At 39.5% G+C, this 25346-nt stretch overlaps 1 protein-coding gene across 7 annotated transcripts in view; it reads left to right on the top strand.

Moving 5' to 3' along the window:
• LOC145539478 (uncharacterized) overlaps positions 1-25346 on the top strand; it is a 702259-nt gene that overhangs the window by 30068 nt on the left and 646845 nt on the right. The window contains exon 3 of one of the 7 annotated variants that reach the window (XR_014077849.1): positions 9416-9537. The exons of the other annotated variants lie outside the window; for them this stretch is intronic. The gene's annotated coding sequence lies outside the window, so the exon portion shown is untranslated. The remainder of the gene's footprint in view (positions 1-9415; positions 9538-25346) is intronic. 7 annotated transcript variants of the gene reach the window in all.

Here is a 25346-nt window from a genome sequence, read left to right as displayed (position 1 = left end):
TTTGCTCTCTGATCTTCCATGGTTCTAAAGGAAAGCGTGATTTTTTTTTCCTCCTGTTGATTTCTTGACAGTTTGGTGAGACTGAAAGTCTTTAATCTACCTCCTAATCAGAAGTTGAACTTTCATTGAATTCTTAATTTCAGTTATTATGCTTTTTAGCTTCCATTTTATTTGCTTTCATATTTGCCAGTTATTTGCCAAAATTCTCTCCATTTAAATTCTTGACTAGATATTTTAAAATTCAAAAATCACAGTTATTTTAAAATAATCACTTCACAACTCCAATATCTGGATCCCCTTTGATTCTGTTCTTTTGTCTGCCTTTTCACTTACTCTTGATCAATCATATGTCTTTGGAAACTTGTTAGAGCAGTTACTGAACTATAATTTCTCAGTCTCCTAATCCACTATTCTCTACCCTACTCTGAGGAGGGAATCTGAGAAAACTTGGTTGATTTGGCCACTTTCTTCCTATTAAGTTGAGTTCAGTTCAGTCGCTCACTCATGCCCGACTCTTTGTGACCCCATGAACCGCAGCACACCAGGCCTCCCTGTCCATCACCAACTCCCGGAGTCCACCCAAACCCATGTCCATCGAGTCGGTGATGCCATCTAACCATCTCATCCTCTGTTGTCCCCTTCTCCTTCTGCCCTCAATCCCTCCCAGCATCAGGGTCTTTTCCAATGAGTCAGCTCTTCGCACGAGGTGGCCAAAGTATTGCAGTTTCAGCTTCAACATCAGTCCTTCCAATGAACACCCAGGACTGATTTCCTTTAGGATGGACTGGTTGGATCTCCTTGCAGTCCAAGAGACTCTCAAGAGTCTTCTCCAACACCACAGTTCAAAAGCATCAATTCTTTGGTGCTCAGCTTTCTTTATAATCCAGCTCTCACATCCATACATGACCACTGGAAAAATCATAGCCTTGACTAGACGGACCTTTGTTGGCAAAGTAATGTCTCTGCTTTTTAATATGTTGTCTAGGTTGGTCATAACTTTCCTTCCAAGGAGTAAATGTCTTTTAATTTCATGGCTACAATCACCATCTGCAGTGATTTTGGAGCCCAGAAAAATAAAGTCAGCCACTGTTTCCACTGTTTCTCCATCTATCTGCCATGAAGTGGTGGGATTAGATGCCATGATCTTAGTTTTATGAATGTTGAGGTTTAAGCCAACTTTTTCACTCTCCTCTTTCACTTTCATCAAGAGACTCTTTAGCTCTTCTTCACTTTGTGCCATAAGGGTGGTGTCATCTGCATATCTGAGGATTGGTATTTCTCCCGGCAATCTTGATTCCAGCTTGTGCTTCCTCCAGCCTAGTGTTTCTCATGATGTACTCCGCATATACAAGACCTTAGGGGGAGATAGTAAGGTTGCAGGGAGATGGGACTTTCTCCTGCATGTTTGCTTCCTGTTTCTAGCAGTATTATCATAACAGTGTTTCTTCAGTTCGAAGTAGGTGTTTCTTAAGTAGAAGCAATTGGTCCCAGTTTCTAACTCTGCAGACAAAGAACCAGCCATAATATTGCTGCTCAGAGACTCCAGCCCTGGCCAGGCATTGTTACTTCCTAAGAAATCTGAGTCTCAGTCCCACAGGAGTCCTCCTCCAAGCTCAGAGGCGATGCTAGCCAAGAAGCATGCATGTGTGGTCAGTCACTCAGTGGTGTCTGACTCTGAGACCCCATGGACTGCAGTGAAACAGGCTCCTCTGTCCATGGAATTCTCCAGATAAGAATACTGGAGTGGGAAGCCATTCCCTTCTCCAGAGGATCTTCCCAACCTAGGGATCAAACCCAGGTCTCCTGCATTGCAGGCAGATTATAATTTCAGCCACCAGGAATTTAACAGCAACCCCCTCTTAATGTCTTGGTTTCTCTCTTTGAGGAGCTTCTCTTCCAAGCTTTGTTGAAATATTTCGAACTTCTTTCTTCTGTTCATCCAGCTGTAAATAAGATGGCTCCTTCCATATCTGCTACCTTTGTGACATTTTGACATCCTCCTTTCTGCCTTCCAGTTCTTACATTTCCATTAAATCATTGCTACTGAAATACATTGTACAATTTCTGCTTCCTGAGTGGACTGTATCATAGATACTCAGTTTTGGGGTTTTTTTTGGCTTTTTTTTAGTGGACACTAGACATTTTGCATTGCATGGTTTAGAGATGAAAGATCAAGGAGGCCTTTTGCTAGAGGAGCTCAGTTCAGTTCAGTCACTCAGTTGTCTCTGACTCTTTGCCACTCCATGGACTATGGCACACCAGGCTTCCCTGTGCATTACGAATTCCTGGAGCTTACTCAAACTCATGTCCTTCGAACTGGTGATGCCATTGAACCATCTCATCCTCTGTCATCCCCTTTTCCTCCTGCCTTCAGTCTTTCCCAGCATCAGGTTCTTTTCCAAGGAGTCAGTTCTTTGCATCAGGTGGCCAAAGTATTGGAACTTCAGCTTCAGCATCAAATCCTTCCAATGAATATTCAGGACTAATTTCATTTAGGATTAACTGGTTTTATCTCCTTGCAGTCCATGAGACTCTTCAAGAGTCTTCTCCAACACCACAGTTCAAAAGAATCAGTTCTTCAGTGCTTAGCTTTCTTTATGGTCCAACTCGCACATTCATCCTTGACTACTGGAAAAACCACAGCTTTGACTAGATGGACCTTTGTTGGTCAAGTAACGTCTCTGCTTTTTAATATGCTGTCTAGGTTGGTCATAGGTTTTCTTCCAAGGAGCAAGCGTCTTTTAATTTCGTGGCTGCAGTCACCATCTGCAGTGATTTTGGAGCCCAAGAAAATAAAGCTAGAGGAGCTACTTTAATCTAATCAGGGTTTGAGCTGATTCAAAGCTGAACTTCAGTCTTTATAGCAGTAGGTCTAGATCTGGTTCACGCTTAAATTTACAAGGTGGCTTGACAAATTCCCAACTAAAGTCTCACTTGTGAATAAGAGCCCCTCCTTTATGAAGGCTCCTAGACTCCATTTGTGCCCCAAGACCTGTGAGACTGCCAATCATTTTAGCTTTGACTTTATGCTCAGATTTTTTAGCTTCTCAGTTGCTGCTTTTTTGAATTAGCAAATTCTTCAGAGGAAAGCATTACTGGATATTGGACTCACCATTCTGGGCTTCCCTGCTTTCTGAAATGTTGGCCTAAAAATTCTGACTTTCTTGGTAGCTCTATTATGACTCCAGAAAGTTAAAATAGATTATCGAAGTTGTATATTTTTTCTCAATGGCAAGTTTAGCCTAAAACAAAATGACATTCCTTTCCCCTTTCCAACACCAAAGGGGATTTCACCAGTCCTACTTTCTTTTAACTGCCCCCAGTCCTCTGTAATGACATTATTTTTCTAACAGGGCTATTAGGTGAAATTTAGAGATTAATCCTCTGGTCTTGTCATGATTTCCTGTTGATCCATTTTAAATTATAATCTCCTTAGAGAAAGCAATCAAAGGAATCCACCTAGATATCAAATGTAATTTGAATTGTACTGATAGAATATAGGTTAGTAATTCAAATTCTCTTTATTTTTGGACAAGGGAAGATATCAGGCAAAGATATTGGGTTGGCCAAAAAGTTTGTTTGGGGTTTTCTCTAAGATCTTTTGGGAAAAACTAAATGAACTTTTTGACTAATCCTACACAGCAGCAAACATCATCTTTGTTTTTATGGTGTAATAAATTATCTATTTCAGTTATTTATAGTTATCACCAAAACTTCAAATTGTAAATCCCAAAGTGACATTGAAATTATGAAGTCTGCATTTATCTATACAAGTGCCAAACTAAGTAGCTTTTTAAAATGATGTTTGAAGAAAATGTTTAAATTGTACCAGCTTAAAATGGAAACATATTGTGGGTAAATGGTAGGAAATGCAATATACCATAAAAATCTCAAATATGTTTTAAAATTGTAGAACAGACTAATTGACTCTGAATAAAGAAGAGAGTATAAAATTTTATTTTTGACATTGCAGTACTTGTCTATAGTTTCACAATGCCTATAATAAGTATGTATAATTGTGATAATCAGAAAATAGTTTTAAAGTGGAATAAGAGAGAGGCAGAAAATGGAATGGGTAATTGGCAGGATTGGAGGAGGGGGAGACAGGAATTGTTATTAATGGATATACAGTTTCGGTCATGCAAATGAAAAGTTCTAGAGATCTACTCTACAACACTGCATTTATAGCTAACAGTACTATTGTTGTTTAGTTGCTAAGTTGTGTCCAACTCTTTTGCAGCCCAATGGACTGTAACCTACCAGGCTCCTCTGTCCATGAGATTTCCCAGGCAAGAATATTGGAGTGGGTTGCCATTTCCTTCTCTAGGGGATCTTCTTGACAAGAGATTGAACCCACATCTCCTCCATTGGCAGGAGGATTGTTTACCACCAAGCCACCTGAGAAGTCCCATAGTACTAAACCGTACACTTCACAATTGTTTAAGAGGATAGATCTCATGCTACTTGTTTCCTTACCACAATAATGAAAAATGAAAAGCACTGTATAAAGACACATGTGTAGAGACCAAACAAAACAACTTTTCCAATTTTATTTTCCTCTTTAGTGTCATTGTAAAGTGGTTTTTCCATAATCACTTGAAACATTTGCAATGAACTTATTTTTAATGTGGAAAAATGAGAAAGAGAATGAGACCCTCTTCAAAGTGTTAATTAACAATCTACTTAGCTTATCTGATTTCCATCAACCTCGTTAATAATTATAATATCCTCTCTGTATTCACACATCATACAGCTAAATCTACCCCAATTGCTTCTCATTGATATCTGAGCCCCTGTCAGACCATTTGCATTAAGTAGATTCAACTGCATGTCTGCTGGAAATGGACAAGGCAAGCCAGTTGTAAAGGTGATATTTGTTGGTGAAAGTAGACAGCACATATTCATTGGGGTGAGAATATAGAACAGTGTGAGATCATCATGGCAGTTACTTCACTAAATTACATACACAGATAATCTGTGACACGACCATCTATGCTTTACACAGGTTCATATGGAACTATGGATCAGTATACTTAGAGTTGGAGGCAATCTATTATTTAAAGAAAGGACAATTGTAATGTGAATGCAAATTGTGGAATATTTTGTGGCAAGTAGAAGAAAAATCATACATACACAATAAAAATGAATTATCTTAAAAACAGGGCTGAGTATAAAAAACTGATAAATCGAAATAATTCTGTTATATGACATTATAAACATTAAAATATATATGAGAAACATAGAAGTTAAATATATAGATATAAGGGTAAAATATTTTAAAATAAATTACAATTTTAAAATATCCTCTAAGTAAAAGTGAAAGTTGCTCAGTTTTGTCTGACTCTTTGAGACCCCATGGACTATAGCCCATGGAATTCTCCAGACCAGAATACTGAAGTGGGTAGACTTTCCTTTCTCCAGGGGATCTTCCCAACCCAGGGATCGAAACCAGGTCTCCTGCATTGCAGGTGGATTTTTTACCAGCTGAGCCACAAGGGAAGCCCATGCATTTTACAAAGTTACATACAAATTTACAAATATATTTTAAAAACGTTAAAATAATTGTCTGTAGCTTGGAGAAAAATGCTATCCAGGATGGGAATACATGGGAAAAATAAATGAACAAGTTAAAAATGGAGGAATCCAAAGATGAGAGTGTTCTGGGGCAAGGAATCTGAGTAGCTTTTCATTTGTACTTTTCAAAAAGAAAAAAGAAAACTCAAATGAACAAACCAAAGAGAAAATAAAGGAATTTGGTCACATTACAAATCTCATTAGGCTGAAGGCAAGCTAACTTTTTTTCATGATTTTGTCAACTCATTTCATATTTGGTTCCAGAGTTTGGTTGTCTTAACTGAAACATGTTCTTGCAATTTTGAATATGTTAGGTAAAGATACGGGGCTTAAATTATTGTTTAGTTTTTTTAAATGACTAGTTCCTCTCAATAATTATGAGCTATAGCTTCTTTTCCAAATTGCCGTTGGATATGATTTTAAAACAATTTTTCCAAGCAGCAGTCTAAGTCACTGAGCATACTATCCAATAGTGTTTAATTATATTTATTCAGAAGGAAGTTTGATTGTAATTTTCTTTGACCTCTCATTTTCATGACACAGCTGGCACAGAGCAAATACAAGTTGAGACTAGACTCACTCTTCAGTATTTATTAAGCTGTAGCCAAACCAATCCTGCTCCCCCTGATTATCACTGCAGTGTCAGGACCATAGCCCAGAGTTGTTTAGTGTAGGTTGTTTGAATGTGCACAGACAAGAGAGTAGTGAGGACTGAAATCCAACCTGCATCCTGCTCACCTGGTTGAGGCTCATCTTCTCAGAGTGGAAATTCTTTCTCTGGTTCATCGGAGGGAGCCATATGAGCAGCATCTGTATAAGTGCCTTCTGTCACCCCATCTCTTTGTACCCTTGTTCCTTCCCACCGCCTTTTAGCTCCTGACTGGGGAACGGAAAGAGCATGTAAAATATTTTTCTTCCCCATGGAGGATGGAGGTATTTCTCTTCATCCAAAATGAAATGAGTGGAGCTTGGAATGTCCACATGTGAGCACACTGGGGTCTCACTCCCACCCTGGTAGGTTGTTCAGTTATGGAATTCTAAGGCACTGGGAAGGAGAGGAAGAGTTTTAAGTGTTTGGTAGAGCCTGACACTTGTTCTCTGGAGGTGGGGAGAATTCCCAAAGACAAGGGACTGCTTTTTCCCTGGAGATACTTGAAAGCTTAATCACCCAGAGCAACAGAGCAAGTTGGAATCACTGAATAGTGCGCTTAGCATGAATGGGATAGGGAGTCATACCTAATTCTCACGGGGAAAAGTTAAAGGTTAATTACCCTAAACCAATCACAGTCCAGTTCTATGGCAGAGATTGAGCAAATCCTGCCCAAAGCACATAGATGCTACACAATGATTTGAGAGGAACTGTTTCCTGAAGGAAAACCTGGGTGATGTCAGCAAGAGGATATGGGTGGAAATGAATGCCAGGGGGAGTGCCAGGGCCCTACACTTGCAAGGTTTGGGTTAATATATGAGCAGCCCCTTGTGCTTTCAAGTGAGGTGAAATAAGTCTTGAATAGAGTCAAGGCAAGGGATGTGAGATGGTCTATCTACTTGGTTTCCAAGGTTGGAGGGAACCCACCTGGAAAAATGAATGGATATGTGGAAATTTCAGAGCTGACAAAAGATTCAGCTGTTCCTATCTGTGCCTTCAGTATTGGAGGAGCCAGAGTGAAATAACATCAGCCTCAAAAAAACCACTCACATATTTGCAGAAATCACTATCTTGGTGGATATGTCAGCAACAATGGAGTTAGCTGAATCATGGTAAGATCGTGGATACCTTCCTGACACTTAGACTCTTCCTTCTTTTCTAATCTTCCCCATCCCCTGCCCCTACAAGGAGGGGCTAAACGCAGAGGTGGGAGGAGAGAGGAGGGATTCCAAAACCAGCTCTGTACCCTCCATCCCTAAAATATTGGAATCTTGATTCAAAATCAAACCACAGGTTCCATTCACATTCCAAGTCCTCTACAATGAGGCCCATTGAAAGGGAAGGAGGAGTTGATATTTGAAATGTATTTGAGACAAGAGTCTTAAATCTATCCAGGATGAGTGTTTAAGGGGTCAGAAAGAATTGTTTGACAGAATATGGTTGAACACGGGGAATCAGAAAAGGATAATTAAACCATTTTGTTTTTATACTCAAATTTGAAAATGTTCAATAAAATTGAAAATGTTCAGTATCAAGTAAACCTGTAAATATAAATATTTCCACTTGAACCTTAAGAAAAGACACAGAAAAATGAAGGTGCTTTAAATTTGAAGACGGTGTATTACATTGGAGGGTGTTTCTGGCCTTTAAAAGCTTTCCCATCAGGTGTTTCCCTGAAGAAGGTCCTTTACAGGATTGATGTAAGGGGAACATGGGCCACTTTTCAATCCTTCTGTCACCTGTTTATCCAATAGGGATTTTTCATCACTCTGTGTGGGCCCTGGCAATAGATACCCTGTATGTTGAAGTAAGGAAGAGATTCAATATGGTAGAATAAAGCTGTCATACAAAGAGACTGGAGTTCAAAAAGTCAAAGCTGAACCAAAAGTCAATACTCAGTGAGTGAGCAATAAACAAGCTCCAAATGGCAAGAGGAGATCATGCCACTCTTGTATTAAAGCTGTTAATAACATCCAAACGCTTTTAGAATAAATGCATCCATGGTGCAATTATCTTGAGTGATCTGGCCCTTCTAGCCAGACATCTAATTTGTGTCCTTTCCTTTTCCTGTGTTCATCCTACAATGCTCTCATGGCACTTCTTAGGAAATGTTTGGTTCTTTTCTGCTTTAGCATTTTGTCCTCGAAGTTCACTTTCCCCCAAACCCTCTTTGCTGGCTTCCCCAGATGATCAATGCAGCTCAAAGTTTACACAGAGTGATCAACTCATCTTGGTTTGGCTTGGACTGTACAAGTTTTAGCTCTCAATATCCCCCTCCCTAGAAATGTCTTAGTCCAGGATGGTTGGTCACCATATGTACCTTCAGGTCTGTCAGACCTAATGTTACCTCCCCAGAGACACAAGTCCTCAGCACCTTATTTTAAAATAGCTTCTAAATAAATCCAAATTGATTTCATCATAATGAAACAAAGTGTCCAATAAAAATTCACTGTAACCAAAGCAAAAAAAAAACAGATGATGTAGTGGGAAAAAAATGGCAACTTTTGTCATAGATAAGAGTTAATATTTAAGGAACTTCTAAAAAGATAAAAGATAGTTTACCCTATAGGATGATGAGCTAAGGAAATAAACTGAGTTTATGGGGAAAAAGCTAACTGAAAATAACTCTTAATCACAAGAAACCACACTCAACCTCACAAAGGAGATGCAAATTAAACTTCAGTCTGATGCAATTTTTCATGTATTGGCTAGAATTCTAAACTTTGCCAGAATATCCTGTTTTTGAGGTTATGCTGATGATGATGCAAAATGATTTAATACTTACGGTCAGAAATTTGGCAATATCTAGCAAAATAGCATATTTATTTCCTCTTCCACTTGTTGATGCCAGTTTTAGGAATCTATTCCTAAAATAAGATGAACAAAAATATAAATCCTAATTATTGAAGGATTGTTAGTAACAGCAAAAGCTTAGATACAAAGGTGGAGCTAGTGATGAAATTGTTGATTCAGTAATTTTTGAAAGTGAGTATCAGGTATAATTCGTGAAGCATTTTTCAATGAAAACAGCAGTCATTGATTAGGTTAGGCTACCAACGCATGTGCCAGCTTTGTGCCCAGTCTTGTCAGACTCTTTGTGACCCCATTGACTGTAGCCTGCCAGGACCCTCTGTCCATGGAATTTTCCAGGCAAGAATACTGGAGTGAGTTGGTTGCCATTTCTTCCTCCAGGGGATCTTCCTGACCCAGGGATCAAGCCGTCGTGTCTTGTGTCCTGCATTGGGAGACAGATTCTTTACCACTGTACCACCTGAGAAGCCCAATGTGATAGCAAAAACTAAACTGAACAGTGGGTAAGAAAGTGGAAATTTATTTGTGTACAATCTTTTGCATGCTACCAACTGGAAGGAGGAAGACAGGGTCACTTTCAAAGCACAAGGCATCTTTTAATTTCCGCTGAGTGAAGCAAGACATTCTAATGTATGATAAAATAAGAAATAGAAACTTCTCACCCAAGGCTTCTTCCATTCCTCCCTTATATATGCAGAGTTAAATATAATGTTCAAGCTAAATGAATCCATCTCCAGAGCAGGGGAATTGCTGGAATATTAAAACTGGAAGGGAACTTAGATGTTATGAAGTGTTTTATAACTATTTTATAAAACTATTAATTGTATAGAAGGGAAAATTGAAGCCCAGAGAAGTCGAATACTTTTTATAAGATCATACAGCTAGGGTTGCAGCCAGATGTATTTAGACTGAATCAACTGTCAGTGAGCATTTTAACTACCACTTCTACCTGATGTTAGGAGAAAACTGAGAAACAGAAATAGAGCAAAATAATGAGAAAGTGGGTGTAGGCAGAACATGAAAGGTCACCAAAGATGAGACCCCTGGCCTCATCAATTTATTTCAAACTACTTCTTGTCTGGTTCCCATTCTCTCTCCCATTTCAAATCTTGAGTTTATAGAGAACTAATGTACATTTACAACCCTCTTAATCCCCAACTATGGACTGTATCTCCTATGTTCTAGATCTATGTATAGCAGCCTTTAGCCTCTATTCTATTTTTGTTCAGTGAATGGCTCATTTGGAGGTAGAATAGGCATTCATTTGTGACCTTTCCAGGTCACATTTCCATTCACCTCCGTTTTCAGTAACACTCAGATTTTCCTTTGTGGAATGACTCCTGCCCCCAGCACTTCTAGTTTGTGTTTGGGTAAGATTGACGTCAGAACTGGACTCTGATTGCTCTAATGCAGTCAACAATAATTTATTTGCCCTAGTGATTGGTAAAAATAAATGGGCATCAACACTAGTTGAAATTAATCAGTACATGGTAATGTCTTAGTCACAGTGCTTGGGTAAGAAAAGTACATTTAAATTACATTGGCCCATTAGAACTAAGCCAAGGACTTGTGTTCGTAACTTTCTCTCTATGTTGTAGTTCCTTTCCTCTCCTCCTGTGGTTGTCTTTCTATCCCAGAAGTTGTTAATAGTTATGCTGTGATATAGTGTGAAACGTTCTTAAACAACCCCCCCCCCAAATTACAAAGATAGAGTGAAAAGATTGGAAAAAATTAGGTGATATTTCCAAAGTACTGCTGCTAAGTCGCTTCAGTCGTGTCCGACTCTGTGCGACCCCATAGACGGCAGCCCACCAGGCTCCGCCATCCCTGGGATTCTCCAGGCAAGAATACTGGAGTGGGTTGCCATTTCCTTCTCCAGTGCATGAAAGGGAAAGTGAAAGTGAAGTCGCTCAGTCGTGTCTGACTCTTAGAGACCCCATGGACTGTAGCCTACCAGGCTCCTCCGTCCATGGGATTTTCCAAGCAAGAGTACTGGAGTGGGGTGCCATTGCCTTCTCCAAAGTACTAGATCAAACCAAACAACCAACCAACCAACCATCATACCCATCTATCTACATTTGAACTTATGATGTACATAAACCAATACATTCTGTTATTGTTTAAGTCCATTTGAATTCAAGTTTCAGTTATATGAAACTAAAAGCATTGAAACTGATGGTGGAAGCAATATGATCTAGGGACAAGAATTCTCATCAAATCCAGATTCCATGCTAGCAACTGACTGTGTGACCTTGGGGTAGTCATCATAGCTTCCTATACTACATTCTTGTTAGCTGTAAATTTGTAATGGAATATTTCTCTTGCCTGATGTTATGAAGTATCATGAACACCACATGAAATACTGATTTTGAGTGGGAAACCTGAAAACTCTGTGCAATTCAATTGTAGGTGATATTATTACCATCAGAAGATCTTGCAACCACAACACGCTTATTATAGAACATTGTTTCTTTTTTCTACATTGCTGGAGACAGGAATAATTTATCAGGATTTGCACTTCTACAAAGCACTTGATGAAAACAAGAGTGGAAGTTTCTAAAGCAAAGCGGATTTCATTAGGCTGCTTAATATGGGTATTTATAGCCAAATTGTTTCCCAATTGACTCTGCAATCCTCATTTGTGATTCATAATTCTTGGTGAATAATTGCAATTATCATCTGCTTAATGAGACTGATTCCCTTTCTCCCCCATCTTTATTTTCCTTTTGGTAAAAGCTTGCATTCAATGCTGTGTAATGTCATAGAGAGTCAGTCCATTAGGAAACTGAATCCCTGCCAAACACACAGAACACCAGGCCGAGAAGCAGAAGAGAAGTTCCAAGTATGAAGCAGGACAATGCATATCAATTAATCCATAAGTGATGTTTCTCCTTTCAGATACATACACTAGCAAAATTTTTTATGACTAAACTGAGTACAGGGATGTCTATATTTATGATTGAATATGTGTGTTCACCCACCCCAAATTCGTGTTGAAACCTAAACCGAGTGTGATATTTTTGGAGGTGGGGTGTTTATGAGGTAATTAGATCATAAGGGTGGAGCCTTCAAGAGTGGAATTAGAAGTCATGTGTATGTACTTCTAGTGGCTCAGATGGTAAAGAATCAGCCTTCAGTGCAAGGGACCCAGGATTGATCCCCTGGAAGAGGGAATGTGTACCCAGTTCAGTATTCTTGCCTAGAGAATTCCAGGGACAGGAGAGCCTGGCTAGCATATAGTCCACGTGATCACAAAGAGATGAATACGACTGAGCAACTAACATAAGCATCTAGCATATAACAGGTTCTAAGTAAATGGTCTACTTATATTCAACCACAAACAAGTGAGCAGCTCCTGTTTTTAAATACATAGCCAGGAAAAGGAGTTGGAAGAGCTAATCGATGATTCATTTCAGAGACTGGTTAAACTCATAACTCATTCAGCTAAAAAGATGAGTCAGCATCATTATCATACACAAGCCTTAAACAAGGTGATTATGGGTTTGTTTGTGTTGCTTTGCCAATGAACAGAAGAATATCCAAGGCCAGAGAAATAATCTACCAAGGAAACTGGTCAATCACCTTGAAACAGCCAGTGATACATCACTTTACTTTGCTTATTGACCTAATAGAGACATACAGTCATAAGTGAAAGAGCTGGATTTTGATCTTCCTCAGTAAGTTTCGTAAGTTGTATTTATTCTTAAACAATGTTATTTCCATTACCTTATCTGAGGTTTACAGTCTCCACAGACTTTAGGAAAAGCAGTACCCCAAGCCCCTTTTCACAGATAAGAAGATGAGGCTCAGACAAGCAAAATGACTGGGTTAATCTCCCAGAGCTAGAATCTTCACTCCTTTTCTCTTTTTAGCTCTACACTATTCTGTCTTCTTGGAAAAAATTCACGTAGTTATGCTAGAACGGGGATTCCCAGGTGGCACTAGTGGTAAAGAAACTGCCTGCCAATGCAGGAGACATGAGACACGGATTTGATCCCTGGGTCGGGAAGATCCCCTGAAGAAGGGCATGGCAACCCATGCCAGTATTCTTGCCTGGAGAATCCCATGGGCAGAGGAGCCTGGTGGGCTACAGTCCATAGAGTTGCAAAGAGTCAGAAACAACTGATGCGACTTAGCACATACACATGCTTTTAACAGCCAGAAGTAATTGATTAATAAAACAAAACTATACTAGTGGCATATGGAATGAAATGGCCAAGAAAAACCCACACAAAACCCTGTATTTCATTTGTGAGAAAGGGAAAAAGAGAATCATTGTAAATTCTGATTGTGAGAAATAGTTAAAACAGCTAGCATTTATAGGGAACTTGCTATGTGGCAAACATGTTAAATTTTTTTTTATATTGTTACTTCAATAAAATCATACCACTATGTAAAAAAATGGAATCCATTACAATTTCTTTACACTAGGTCACAAAGATGTTAAAGAAATTATCCTAAGTCACAGGGCTGGTCACTGAAAGAGTGTAAATTTTAACCTGAACTGCCCATCTCGAGAACATTCATTCTTAAACATTCATCCATTGAGTCGATGATGCCATCCAACCATCTCATCCTCTGTCACTCCCTTCTCCTCCTGCCTTCAATCTTTCTCAGTGTCAGGGTCTTTTCCAATGAGTTGGCTCTTCACATCAAGTGGCCAAAGTATTGGAGCCTCAGCATCAGAATCAGTCTGAAGTATTCAGGATTGATTTCCTTTAAGACTGACTGCTTTGACCTCCTTGCTGTCCAAGAGACTCTCAAGAGTCTTCTCCAGCACCACAGTTAGAAAGCATTAATTCTTTGGCCCTCATCCTTCTTTATAGTCAAGGTGTCACATCTGTGGGTTATCCTAGGTGGCACTAGTGGTAAAGAACATGCCTGCCAATGCAGGAGACATGAGACACGGGTTTGATCCCCGGGTCCGGAAGATCCCCTGGAGGAGGACATGGCAACCCACTCCAGTTTTCTTGCCTGGAGAATCCCATGGGCAGAGGAGCCTGGTGGGCTACAGTCCATAGCATCGCAGAGTCAGACATGACTGAAGTGACTAACACATATACACACACTCACATCTGTATATGAACACTGAAAAAATTATAGTTTTTACTGCACAGCGAAAGTGATGTCTCTTTTGTCAGCAAAGTGATGTCTCTGCTTTTCAATACACTGTCTAGTTTGTCATAGCTTTACTTCCAAGGAGCAAGTGGCTTCATTTCATGGCTGTAGTCATCGTCTGCAGTGATTCTGGAGCCCAAGAAAATAAAGTCTATCACTGTTTCCATTTTTTTTCCCATTTATTTGCCATGAAGTGATCAGATGATGCCATGATCTTAGTTTTTTGAATGTCGAGTTTTAAGCCTGCTTTTTCACTCTTCTCTTTCACCTTCATTGGGAGACTCTTTAGTTCCTCTTCACTTTCTGCCATTAGGGTGGTGTCAGCTGCATATTAAAGGTTATTTTTATTTCTCAAAGCAATCTTGGTTCCAGCTTGTGCTGTATCCAAACTGGCATTTCCCATGATGTACTCTGCATAAAAATTAAGTAAGCAAGGTGACAGTATACAACCTTGACGAACTTCTTTGCCAATTTTGAACCAGTTTGTTGGTCTATGTCTGGTTCTAACTGTTGGAATATGAGGTCACCAAAAGCATGCATTGAACATATACAGACTCACATATATGCACCTGACTTCCACATGGCACAATGGTAAAGAATCCACCTGACAATGCAGGAGACACAAGAGAAGTGGGTTTAATCCCTGGCTCAGGAAGATCCCCTGGAGTATGTAATGGCAGCCTATTCCAGTATTCTTGCCTGGAAAATTCCATGGACAGAGGAGCCTGGTGGGCTACAGTCCATGGGATCACCAAGAGTTGGACATGACTGAGCATGAGCGTAGACGAATGAACTTGAGATAGCAAGGGCAAGCATTAGAAGATAGCTCAAACTGTGATCAACTTTGCCTACTGGTTTGGTCAACACTCATCATTAGCTATGACCCAGGTTGAACATGGTTTTGTGGATGTGAGTCTACGCTCCCTGTTGATTCCCATGGGCCTTTGGTAGGCGAAAATCCCTCTCCAGTTATCTATTATTCCACCATTCAAGACAAACATTTTATTCACATAAACTGTTTTACAATTAAACTAACTATTATACTTGTTCCTAAACAGTTTCAATTCCAATATTAGAGGAAAAACCCAGGATTGTTTGAGTTTTTTTTTTTTTTAATGTGTATTTGAAAGAATTATAGATTCAGAAGAAATTACAAAAATAATAAGCCCCAACTCTTCACCCAGTTTTTCTCCATGGTTACATCTTACCTAATTATAGCACAGTATCCAAACCATGAAATTGACATTGGTATAATACAAGTGTCATTTTATCACACGTGCATTTGTGTAACCACCACTGCAATCAAGATATATAACTCTTCCACAATCACAATAACCTCCCTCACTCTGCTCCTTTATGATCAGGTTTTATAGTTTGGTTTCCCTAATGCTTGGCAACCACTAATCTTATTTCCACATCTCTAATTTTGTCATTTTGAGAATGTTATGTAAATGGAATCATACAGTATGTGACGTTTGAGATAGGCTTTTTTCACTTAATAGTGCCTTTAAATCCATAAAAGTTGCTGCGTGTATGAAGTGTCCATTCTTTTTCATTGCTGAGTAGTAGTACATGTTAATGTTAATCATGTGGTGTCACATACTACATGAACCACAGGTTAACCATTCACCTAAGGGTTAGTTTGGTTGTTTTCAGTTTTACAAACTGGTTTAAATTTTTTTTTCATATGTCATGTTCATTGTTAGTGTATAGAGGCAAATGATTTTTGTATGTTGATTTCATATCCTGTGACCCTATCAATTTTAGGGCTTTTCTTTCCGTAGATTTCTGAGAAATGTACACCACTTCCATATCACAACAGAATGCTGCTTGGCCCACTTAATCTTGTGACTTGGTTGATCTGAAAGGATTCAGTTCATGATGGACAGCTGTGGCCCTGTCATCATTTGATGTCTCATGTTCAAAAGCTCAGTGTCTGTCAGGGCCAAGCAGCATGCCTTGTACCTTTTGAGCAGTATGTATTTCTCTGGTGCAGGAGAGGATGATCACCACATCTGGACTTGATTAATTCTACAGCAACATCCTTTCCCATCTTATGACCCATACTGCATTTTGAGAGCCATAGTGATGAATTAAATGAAGATATGACAGGGACTAATTTCCTTCTTTCTTTATGTCTTTGAGTGTGGCACTATATGTGCCATTTCACCTACTGAAACCGTGCATATTGATTAGACAAATCTGTTTCACCTGCCTTCACTAATAAGGTCATTTTAAGATTTGCATTTCTGAGGGACACGTAGCCTAAACAATATATATTTGCCAAGTTGTTTTCTAGGAATCTGGAGACAGTTGCCTCTGGTTCAAGCTAAATTGCTTGAGACTGACTAGGACCACTGACCCTTCAACTGGGCATGCGCTAGTGTCCTCTGGGTGACCTTTTGAATATGCGTATGCCTGTTGATAAGTTACGCCTGCGCAGAACGATTACCACACCTGTTCCCAATCACCTTTCCCCATGCTCATCATGCTTCAGACTGCCCTGCTTCTTCCAAGCTCCTTTTCTTCCGGGAGGCAGATTTGAGGTTGTTTTCCACTCCCTACACTTGGCAGCCTTGTGGATAAACATTTTCCTGGCTGCAAACCTTGGAGTCTCTGCATTTTTGCTTGCTGTGGATCCAGCATGACGAAACTGGTTAAGTAACACTATCATTTTTCAATCGTTATCTTTTTTGGTGGGTGGGTGGGTGGTGCTATATATTGAAAGTATCCATTTAGTCTACCCAATACTATGCTTCTTACCCTGTCTAGTTATTAAGATTCTTTTTTTTTTAAATTAATACTGATTGGAGTATAGTTGCTTTACAGTGTGGTGTAGGCTCCTCTGTCCGTGGAATTTTCCAGGCAAGAATATTGGAGTGGGTTGCCGTTTCCTACTCTAGGGGATCTTCCCAACCCAGGGATAGAATTTGTGTCTTTGGTGTCTCTTGCATTGGCAGGTGGATTCTTTACCACTGAGCCACTTGGGAAGTCCTGTTAGTTTCTACTGTACAGTGAAATGAATCAGCCATACACATACATGTATTCCCTCTCTTTGGACCTCCTTTCCATTCAGGTCACCACAGTGCATAAAGTAGAGTTCCCTGTGCTATACAATGTGTTCTCATTATAGTTGTAATATTGACATATATACTGTTGGCACTATGTACAATATTAGGATTCTGACAACTACAAGTATTTCCATTCCAAAAATACATTTAAAGACCAAGAAAATGATCACCGAGTTTGTGTGTGGGCACAGTGGATCCATTGTGAGTCAGACCTGACCAGAACTTCATTTATTACCTGCATCTCATATGCTCCCACTCTAACTGGAGGTCATGGGATTGATGTCCATTCAGATCATGTGTCTGAGAATCCCTGTGTCTAATATTCATAATCCTGAATGTTTCTGTTTGTCTACTGTATGTTTATCTGAGTAAGTGACCAAAGAGGTATCTGAGAAATTATTACTCCATTAACTTGTAGCACTACTTCAGAGTCCTTAAAAAACATCCTCTTCTTCAATTCTATGGGTTCTAAGTATGAAAAATGGCTCAGGTCTGGATACTGGTTAAAGGTCATACATTTTTACTTGGTGTGTCTACCCTCAGCCTTAAGTTTTCCATTGTGACTTCATTTGATTGTATAAATTAAGCAGTATCCTTCTTGAATGGTCATCTGTGTTGCCTCCAGGTAGACCATATTCTCTAACCATCTCCATAGCTCTTTGTAGGTTGGGCATCTGTGCCACTGATCATGATGAGTATTGAGGTCATTGTAACCACTTTATTTAGATGGTAAGGCACTGCTTTGTTGTTTAGTCACTGAGTCATGTCCAACTCTTTTGCAACCCCATGGACTGTAGCACGCCAGGCTCCTCTGTCCATGGGATTTCCCAGGCAAGAATACTGGAGTGGATTGCCATTTTTCTACTCCAGGGAATCTTCCTGTCCTAGGGATCTAACTCGTCTCTTCCATCAACAGGCAGGTTCTTGACCACTGAGTGCCAGGGAAACTCGAGGCACTCCTACCTAGCCTCTCTTATTTGGGGACTTTATCATGCTTTATTGCTATCAGGGTACCCAGTTCTGTGACAGAATATCATACCAGAAGCTCTTCTATTAGTGAGATTCTCAATATTCTGATGCTCCTCTCATCAGCACAATCATTGTTACTTTGGTAAAAATGCATCTTTTGAATTTTCTCACAGAATATCATCAGCTGGTGTAGTATACAGTTGGCCCTTTGTATCCATGGGTTCTGCATCTGTTGAGCCAACCAACCACTGATCAAAAATACTAGGAAAACAAAATTCAGAAAGTTTCAAAAAACTAAACTTAGATTTGACACACACTTGAAACTATTTACATAGCATTTACATTGTATTAACAACTATTTACATAGTATTTACATACTAGGTATTATAAATAACCTAGATGTTATTTAAAATAGAGGAGAGGCTGTGGTTAGGTTATATGCAAGTGCTGTGCTATTTTATATAAGGGGCTTTTGGTATTCACTAGGGTCCTAGAACCAATGCCCTGCGGATACCCAAGAAAGACTGAATATACTGTAGAATGGTCACTTCTCAGAGAATTTTGCTGTCTTCTGTTATCAGTGAGGGGCTTCTGGTAAAGAATCCTCCTGTCAGTACAGGAGACTCAGGAGACACAAGTTCATTCCCCAAGGCAGGAAGATCCCCTGGAGGAGGAAATGGCAACTCACTCCAATATTCTTGCCTGAAAAATTCCATGGACAGAGGAGCCTGGAGAGCTAAAGTTCATGGGGTCACAAAGAATCAGACTTAACTGAACTGACTGAGCATGCGCTCACCATCAGTGATGGCTTATAAAGCACCTGGTCTAAATAAAGCCTCTCTTTATTCTTCAAGGAAAGAGAAGCTACTGTCTTTTAAGAAGACATTATAATCCATTTACTTTTTGTTTTGTAAACAAAAAAAGAAAAAAAAATTAAAAAAAAAAAAAAAGAACCCTTCAGAAGACCTTGCAGATTGAGGGTAATCCTGGAGTTAAAAGCTCTGAACTTCATTTCCTAATGCTTTTAGGGTCCTGATATTGGTATCAGGGACTTCACGGGTCTTAGAATTCAGCCTTCTCTGAGATCAGTCCTGGGTGTTCATTGGAAGGACTGATGTTGAAGCTGAAACTCCAATAGTTTGGCCACCTGATGCGAAGAGCTGACTCATTTGAAAAGACCCTGATGCTGGGAAAGATTGAAGGCAGGAAGAGAAGGGGACAACAGAGGATGAGATGGTTGGATGGCATCACTGACTCAATGGACATGGGTTTGGGTGGACTCCGGGAGTTGGTGATGGACAAGGAGGCCTGGCGTGCTGCGGTTCATGGGGTTGCAAAGAGTCAGACACGACTGAGCGACTGAACTGATACTGAAGCTCTATTACTCTTAATATTATGCCTTGTTCCTGATTATGGGGGAAAATATTCAGTCTTTGAACGTTATAATGTTAGCTATAGACTTTTTTGTAGATGTCTTTTACCAAGTTCAGAAAGAAAGAAAGAAAGTGAAGTAGCTCAGTTGTGTCCGACTCTTTGCGACTCCATGGACTATAGCCTAGCAAGCTCCTCTGTCCATGGGATTCTCCAGGAAAGAGTACTGGAGTGGGTTCCCATTTCCTTCTCCAGAGGATCTTCCCGACCCAGGGATCAAACCTGGGTCTCCCACATTGTAGGCAGACACTTTACTGTCTGAGCCACCAGGGAAACCAAGTTGAGAAAGGATCTTTTAATTCCTAGTTTTCTGAGAATTTTTATCAGAAATGAGTGTTGGATTTTACTAAATTTTTTTCTGAATCTATTGAGATGATCATATGACATTTCTTTATTTTGGTGATAAAGATGAATTGTGTATTAAACCAAACTTGCCTTTCCAGGATAACATCTTGCTTAGTCATGATGTACTATAATTTTTAAGGTTTCTGAGCAGTTGACTTTCATTTTTTGATTTTTACTGGAATATAATTTTCATATATTGTTAGAATTGATTTGCTAGATTTCAAAAGAGAATTATTGAGTCTGAATTCATGAGGGACACTGGTATTAAGTTTTGTTATATTTTTGTAGTATCAGGATAATTCTGGTCTCATTAAATGAAGTGGAAAATGTTTTAAAATCTAATTTGGAGAATAATTTATCTAGATTTTCATTATTTCCCCTTAAATATTTGTTGTAATTCACCAGTGGCACCATCAGTGCCAGTGTTTTCATAGTGGAAAGATTTTTAATTACTAATTCAATTTATTTAATAGATATATGCTATTAGTTTATTTCTACTTGATTGAGTTTCGGTAGTTTATATCTTTCAGTGAACTTGTCTGTTTCATCTAAGTTGAGGGCTTCCTCAGTGGCTCAGCAGTTAAGGATCTGTTTGCAATGCAGGAGCCTCAGGGGACGTGGATTTGACCCCTGGGTTGGGAAGGTCCTCTGGAGGAGGAAATGGCAACCCACTCCAGTATTCTTGCCTGGAGAATCAGAATCCCGTCAGCGGAAGACCCTGGAGGGCTACAGTCCATGGGGTTGCAGAGTCAGACAGAACTAAAGTAACTTAGCAGGCAACTCGTCCATTTTACAGATGTTAGGTTATTTATAATATTGTTTTATTATCCTTTCTACTTCTTAAGACTCTTCAGTAATATCCCCCCTCTTCTTTATGTTGATATTGGTAATTTGTATTGCCTTTTTTTTTCATGCCTCATCAGTCTGGCTATACATTTATCTATTGCATTGATTTTTCTCAAAGACATAGCTTCTGGTTTCTTTTATTTGTCTCTGTTTGTTTTCATTTATTTTTGCTCTTGCCTTTTAATTTATCTTTATGTTGTTTACTTTGCGATTAATTCTTTTTTTCCCTAATTTCTTGAGATAGAATACTAGCTCATTGCTCTGCAGTCCTAGTTTAAACAATAGGCAATTAGTGTTGTAAAATTTTTTCTAAATGCTATTATACTTGCATTTCATAAATTTTGATATATTGTGTTTTTAATTTCATTCAGTCCAAAATATTGTCTATTTTAATTTCCTTTTTGACTCAATGGATATATAGAGATATTTCATTTAGTTTCTGTATTTGAGGGATTTTCCAGGTAGTGTTGCTATTGATTTCTAATTTACTTCCATTACTGTCAGAATATACTTTTCTCATTTAGGTTATGGTTATGATTGATTATGTTTTGGTAGAATCCTGAACATTTTAGATTTTATGTTAGGAGATTCTAAATCTTATTTAAATCTTCTCTTTTAGCAAGCAGAAATTCTGTTTAGTTTTAGCAGATATGATGTCCCACTTTTGTGTTCTATAGTTTCAATGACAATTTGGTTTTGAACCCTTGCTGTGCTATCATGGTCTGCTTTGTTCTCCTGCTGCCCCTGGGGCTTCTGCTTGATCCCAGCTGATGCTGCCCATAGAGTTGAAGTGCACTTTCCTGTGCCTGGTGCTGCCTGGTGAGGGGTAGGAGATGCCTCACCTATGTTTCAACGGCTGCTTTCTTGGGTCAGCCTGCCTAGTGCTAATGAAATTTGTACCGGATGCCTGCTGGTGTCAACTGCTGGGACAGAAGGTGCTTACTTGGGTCTTTTTTTTTCTTCTAGGGGTGGGGAGCTCAGGTCATCCTCTGCTCTTAGGTAGAGGGCCAGGAGATGTCAGTCTTCTGTCTGCATCTGCCACAATGTGTAAGGAAGCAAGACGGGGGCATCTGCTGTTTACCATGCAGGTATCATGTGCTCAGTCACTCAGTCATGTCCGACTCTATGACCCCATGGACTGTAGCCCACCAGGCTCCTCTGTCCATGGGATTCTCCAGGCAAGAATACCGGAGTGTGTTGCCATGCCCTCCTCCAGGGGATCTTCCCAACCCAGAGATTGAGCCCAAGTCTCCCACATTGCAGGCTGATTCTTTACTACTCCCACTTTGAGGAATTTTAGGGAATGCTGTTCTTTCCTGGCAAGTTGTTGCCCTGCTGGTGTAGCTGTAGTGGGCCACTTGAAGGGGCCGAGCAGAGGACAGGGAAAAATGAGTCTATGTCATCTTCTCTGAGACCAGACGTCTAGGTTTCATTTACTTTTTTATTTATTATGAAACAGACAGTGCATTGTTACTATTTCTGCTTTGGACATTTAATGATGTTTAAAAATAAGAGAAAAGTGATGTGTTTAGTTACATATTTACCATTTCTGGTGATCTTTATTCCTTAATATGGATCCAGATTTCTATCTGAGATCTCCTTTCTTTTGCCTTAAGGATTTCCTCTAATATTTCTTGTAGTGAAATCTCCTCGTGGCACTAGGGGCAAAGAACCCGCCTGCCAATTCAGGAGACATAAGTGACGCAGCTTCGATCCCTGGGTTGAGAAGATCCCCTGGAGGAAGCAATGTCAACCCGCTCCAGTATTCTTGCCTGGAAAATTACATGGACCGAGGAGCCTGGAGGGCTACAGTCTATAGAGTTACAAAGAGTCAGACACAACTGAAGTGACTTAGCACGCATGTAGTGAAATCTGTTAAATTCTTTCAGCGTTTGCGCATCTGGGTATAGAACTCTTAGAATTCTAGGTTCAGAGGGTTTCTTAGTTTATTTTTCCAGCAGAACTTTAAATTGTTCTCACTGTCTTCTGGTTGGCATTGTTTCCAATGAGAAGTCTGTTGTCATTTGCATCTTTGTTCTTTAGTACATATGTATCTTTTCTTCTCTAGATCGGATTAAGATTTTCTCTTCATTACTGGTTTAAAGAAAATAGATTATAATGTTCCCTTGTGTAGTTTTCTTCACGTTTCTTTTGCTTGGAGTTTCTTAAGCTTCTTGATTCTGTGGGTTTATATTTTCTATCAGTTTTGGGAAACTTCTGGAATTAAATTTTCTTTCCTAATCCTTCCTATTCTCTCACTCTTGGATATCACTTATGTAGTTTGGGACACTTGAAATTGCCCCACACTTTATTGATGTCTGGTACATGTTTAAGTGTCTTTTTATTCTGTGTGTTTTAGTTTAGATCATTCCTATCGCTATGTACAAATTCATCTTTTCTTCTTCAGTCCTTTTCTTCTTTGCTTTTCACTTATTCCAATGTACTTGTCATTTCTGAAATGTATTTTCATCTATAGAAGTTCCACTTGGTCTTTCTGTTACATATTCATATATGCCCTTAAAATATTCATATAGTCCTTTCAGTTCAGTTCAGTTGCTCAGTTGTGTCCGACTCTTTGTGACCCCGTGTACTGTAGCATGCCAGGCCTCCCTGTCCATCACCATATAGTCCTTTACCTTCTTTTGTATACAGTATATAGTTATGTAACTATTTCCATGCACTGTCCCATTAATTTTATCATCTGCATTATTTCCGGGTCATCTGCATTATTTCCGGGTCATCTGCATTATTTCCGGGTTAGTTTTGATTGGTGTATTTATCTCCTCATTATGGCTTGTATTCTCCTGCTTCTTTTCATTCCTATTATTTTTTCTCTAGATAGTATTATGAAGTTTACATTGTTGGATCTGGCTATTTATGCACTTATTCAAACATTTGGAGGTTTATTCTGGAATATAGTCAAGCTATTTGAATAATGACTTATGAGATTTGCCTTTAAAGTGGCACCAGAGCAACCTATAGTCTTGAACTTATTGTATCTTCATATGAGAATTATATTAAGCATATATATATGAGAATTATATTAAGCATATATATATGAGATTATATTAAGATATAATAAGTCTTGAACTTATTATAACTTCATATGGGGCAGTCTTCTTCTGAGTATTCTACCAAATGCCCACTATGTTATGAGAATTTGATAATATGGCCGGTTGCAACATCAGCTATTCCTCTCCCTTTGTGAGCACTGTAAATTTCTTTGCCAGCTTTTTCCTGATCGTACTTTCCCAAGCCTTGAGCAATTGCTTCAAATATATGCTCTGATCATTGTTTACCTGAAGACTTATAAGTGGGAGGTGGGGCATCTGTTTGTCTCAGAATATGATTTGTTCTCTATCTTTGCATCTCTCTCTCTCTCTGCATCTCTCTCCTGCCGGGTACTCTTTCTTATGATTAGTCTTACTCTATTGACCTACTTGGAAACCCGACATCAGTACTGAACTCAGGGAGGCCAACAGCCTCTGCCCACGTTCTTCTTCCCTGCACTTCAGCCTAGAAACCTTCTCTAGGTGTAAGCTGAGGTGCAGTTATACGTCTTACTTCGTTTGTTGTTCCTCCCCTGGGGATCTCTGTCCTGCACTGCCTGTTTTCTGATACTTGAAAATCTTTGTCTAGTTTTTTTTTTTCTTCCCCCTCCAGTTTTCATTATTTGGCTAAGACAGTTGTGTAAATCCAGTTCCAATTACTTTATCATAGCTAGAAACCAGGATTACAATTTATTGTTTTCTTTTGAACAGCTTGAATGTTTCTTTGGCCAATGTCTAGTTATTGTATATGTCTTATTTTACTGTGAATAAGAACTCATTTTTCCATTACGCTCCTTGATTTGTTATTACTGGCGTAAAGGAAGGGCTATTCATTTTTCATGTGTTACCTTTAAGTCTGAGTGTGCTGTGCTTAGTCACTCAGTTGTGTCCAACTCGTTCTGACCCCGTGAACTACAGCCTGCCAGGCTCTTCTGTCCATGGGGACTCTCTAGGAAATAATACTGGAGTGGGTTGCTGCGCCTGCCTCTAGGGAATCTTCCCAAACCAGGAATAGAATCCAGGTCTCCCACATTGCAAGCAGATCTTTACTTACTGAGCCACCAGGCAGGCCCAAGAATATTGTATGGGTAGCCTATCCCTTCTCCAGAGGATTTTCCTGACCCAGAAATAAAACTGGGGGCTCCTGAATTGCAGGCAGATTCCTTACCAGCTGAGTTACCAGGGAAGCCCTATATCTGGGTAGCTTACCAAAATAAACTTCTTCATTACTCACAGAATTTTTCCAATGATCCTTTTCTGAAGGAGTGTGTGTGCTCAGTCATGTCCGACTCTTTGCGACCCTATGGACTGGAGCCCACCAGGCTCCTCTGTCCATGGAATTTTCCAGGCAAGAATATTGATTTGGGTTGCCATTTCCTCCTCCAGGGGATCTTCCCGACCTAGTGATCAAACCTGTGTCTCCTGCATTGGCAGGCATAGTCTACCATTGAGCCACCTGGGAAGCCCTTAGATTTTCTAGGG

The sequence above is a fragment of the Giraffa tippelskirchi genome, chromosome 2, assembly GCF_054371585.1.
Source record: "Giraffa tippelskirchi isolate mGirTip1 chromosome 2, T2T-mGirTip1v1.2.pri, whole genome shotgun sequence".
Classification (NCBI taxonomy): Eukaryota; Metazoa; Chordata; class Mammalia; order Artiodactyla; family Giraffidae; genus Giraffa; species Giraffa tippelskirchi.
The sequence above is the reverse complement of the archived record's forward strand: the minus strand, read 5'-3'. Positions and strand labels throughout refer to the sequence as shown.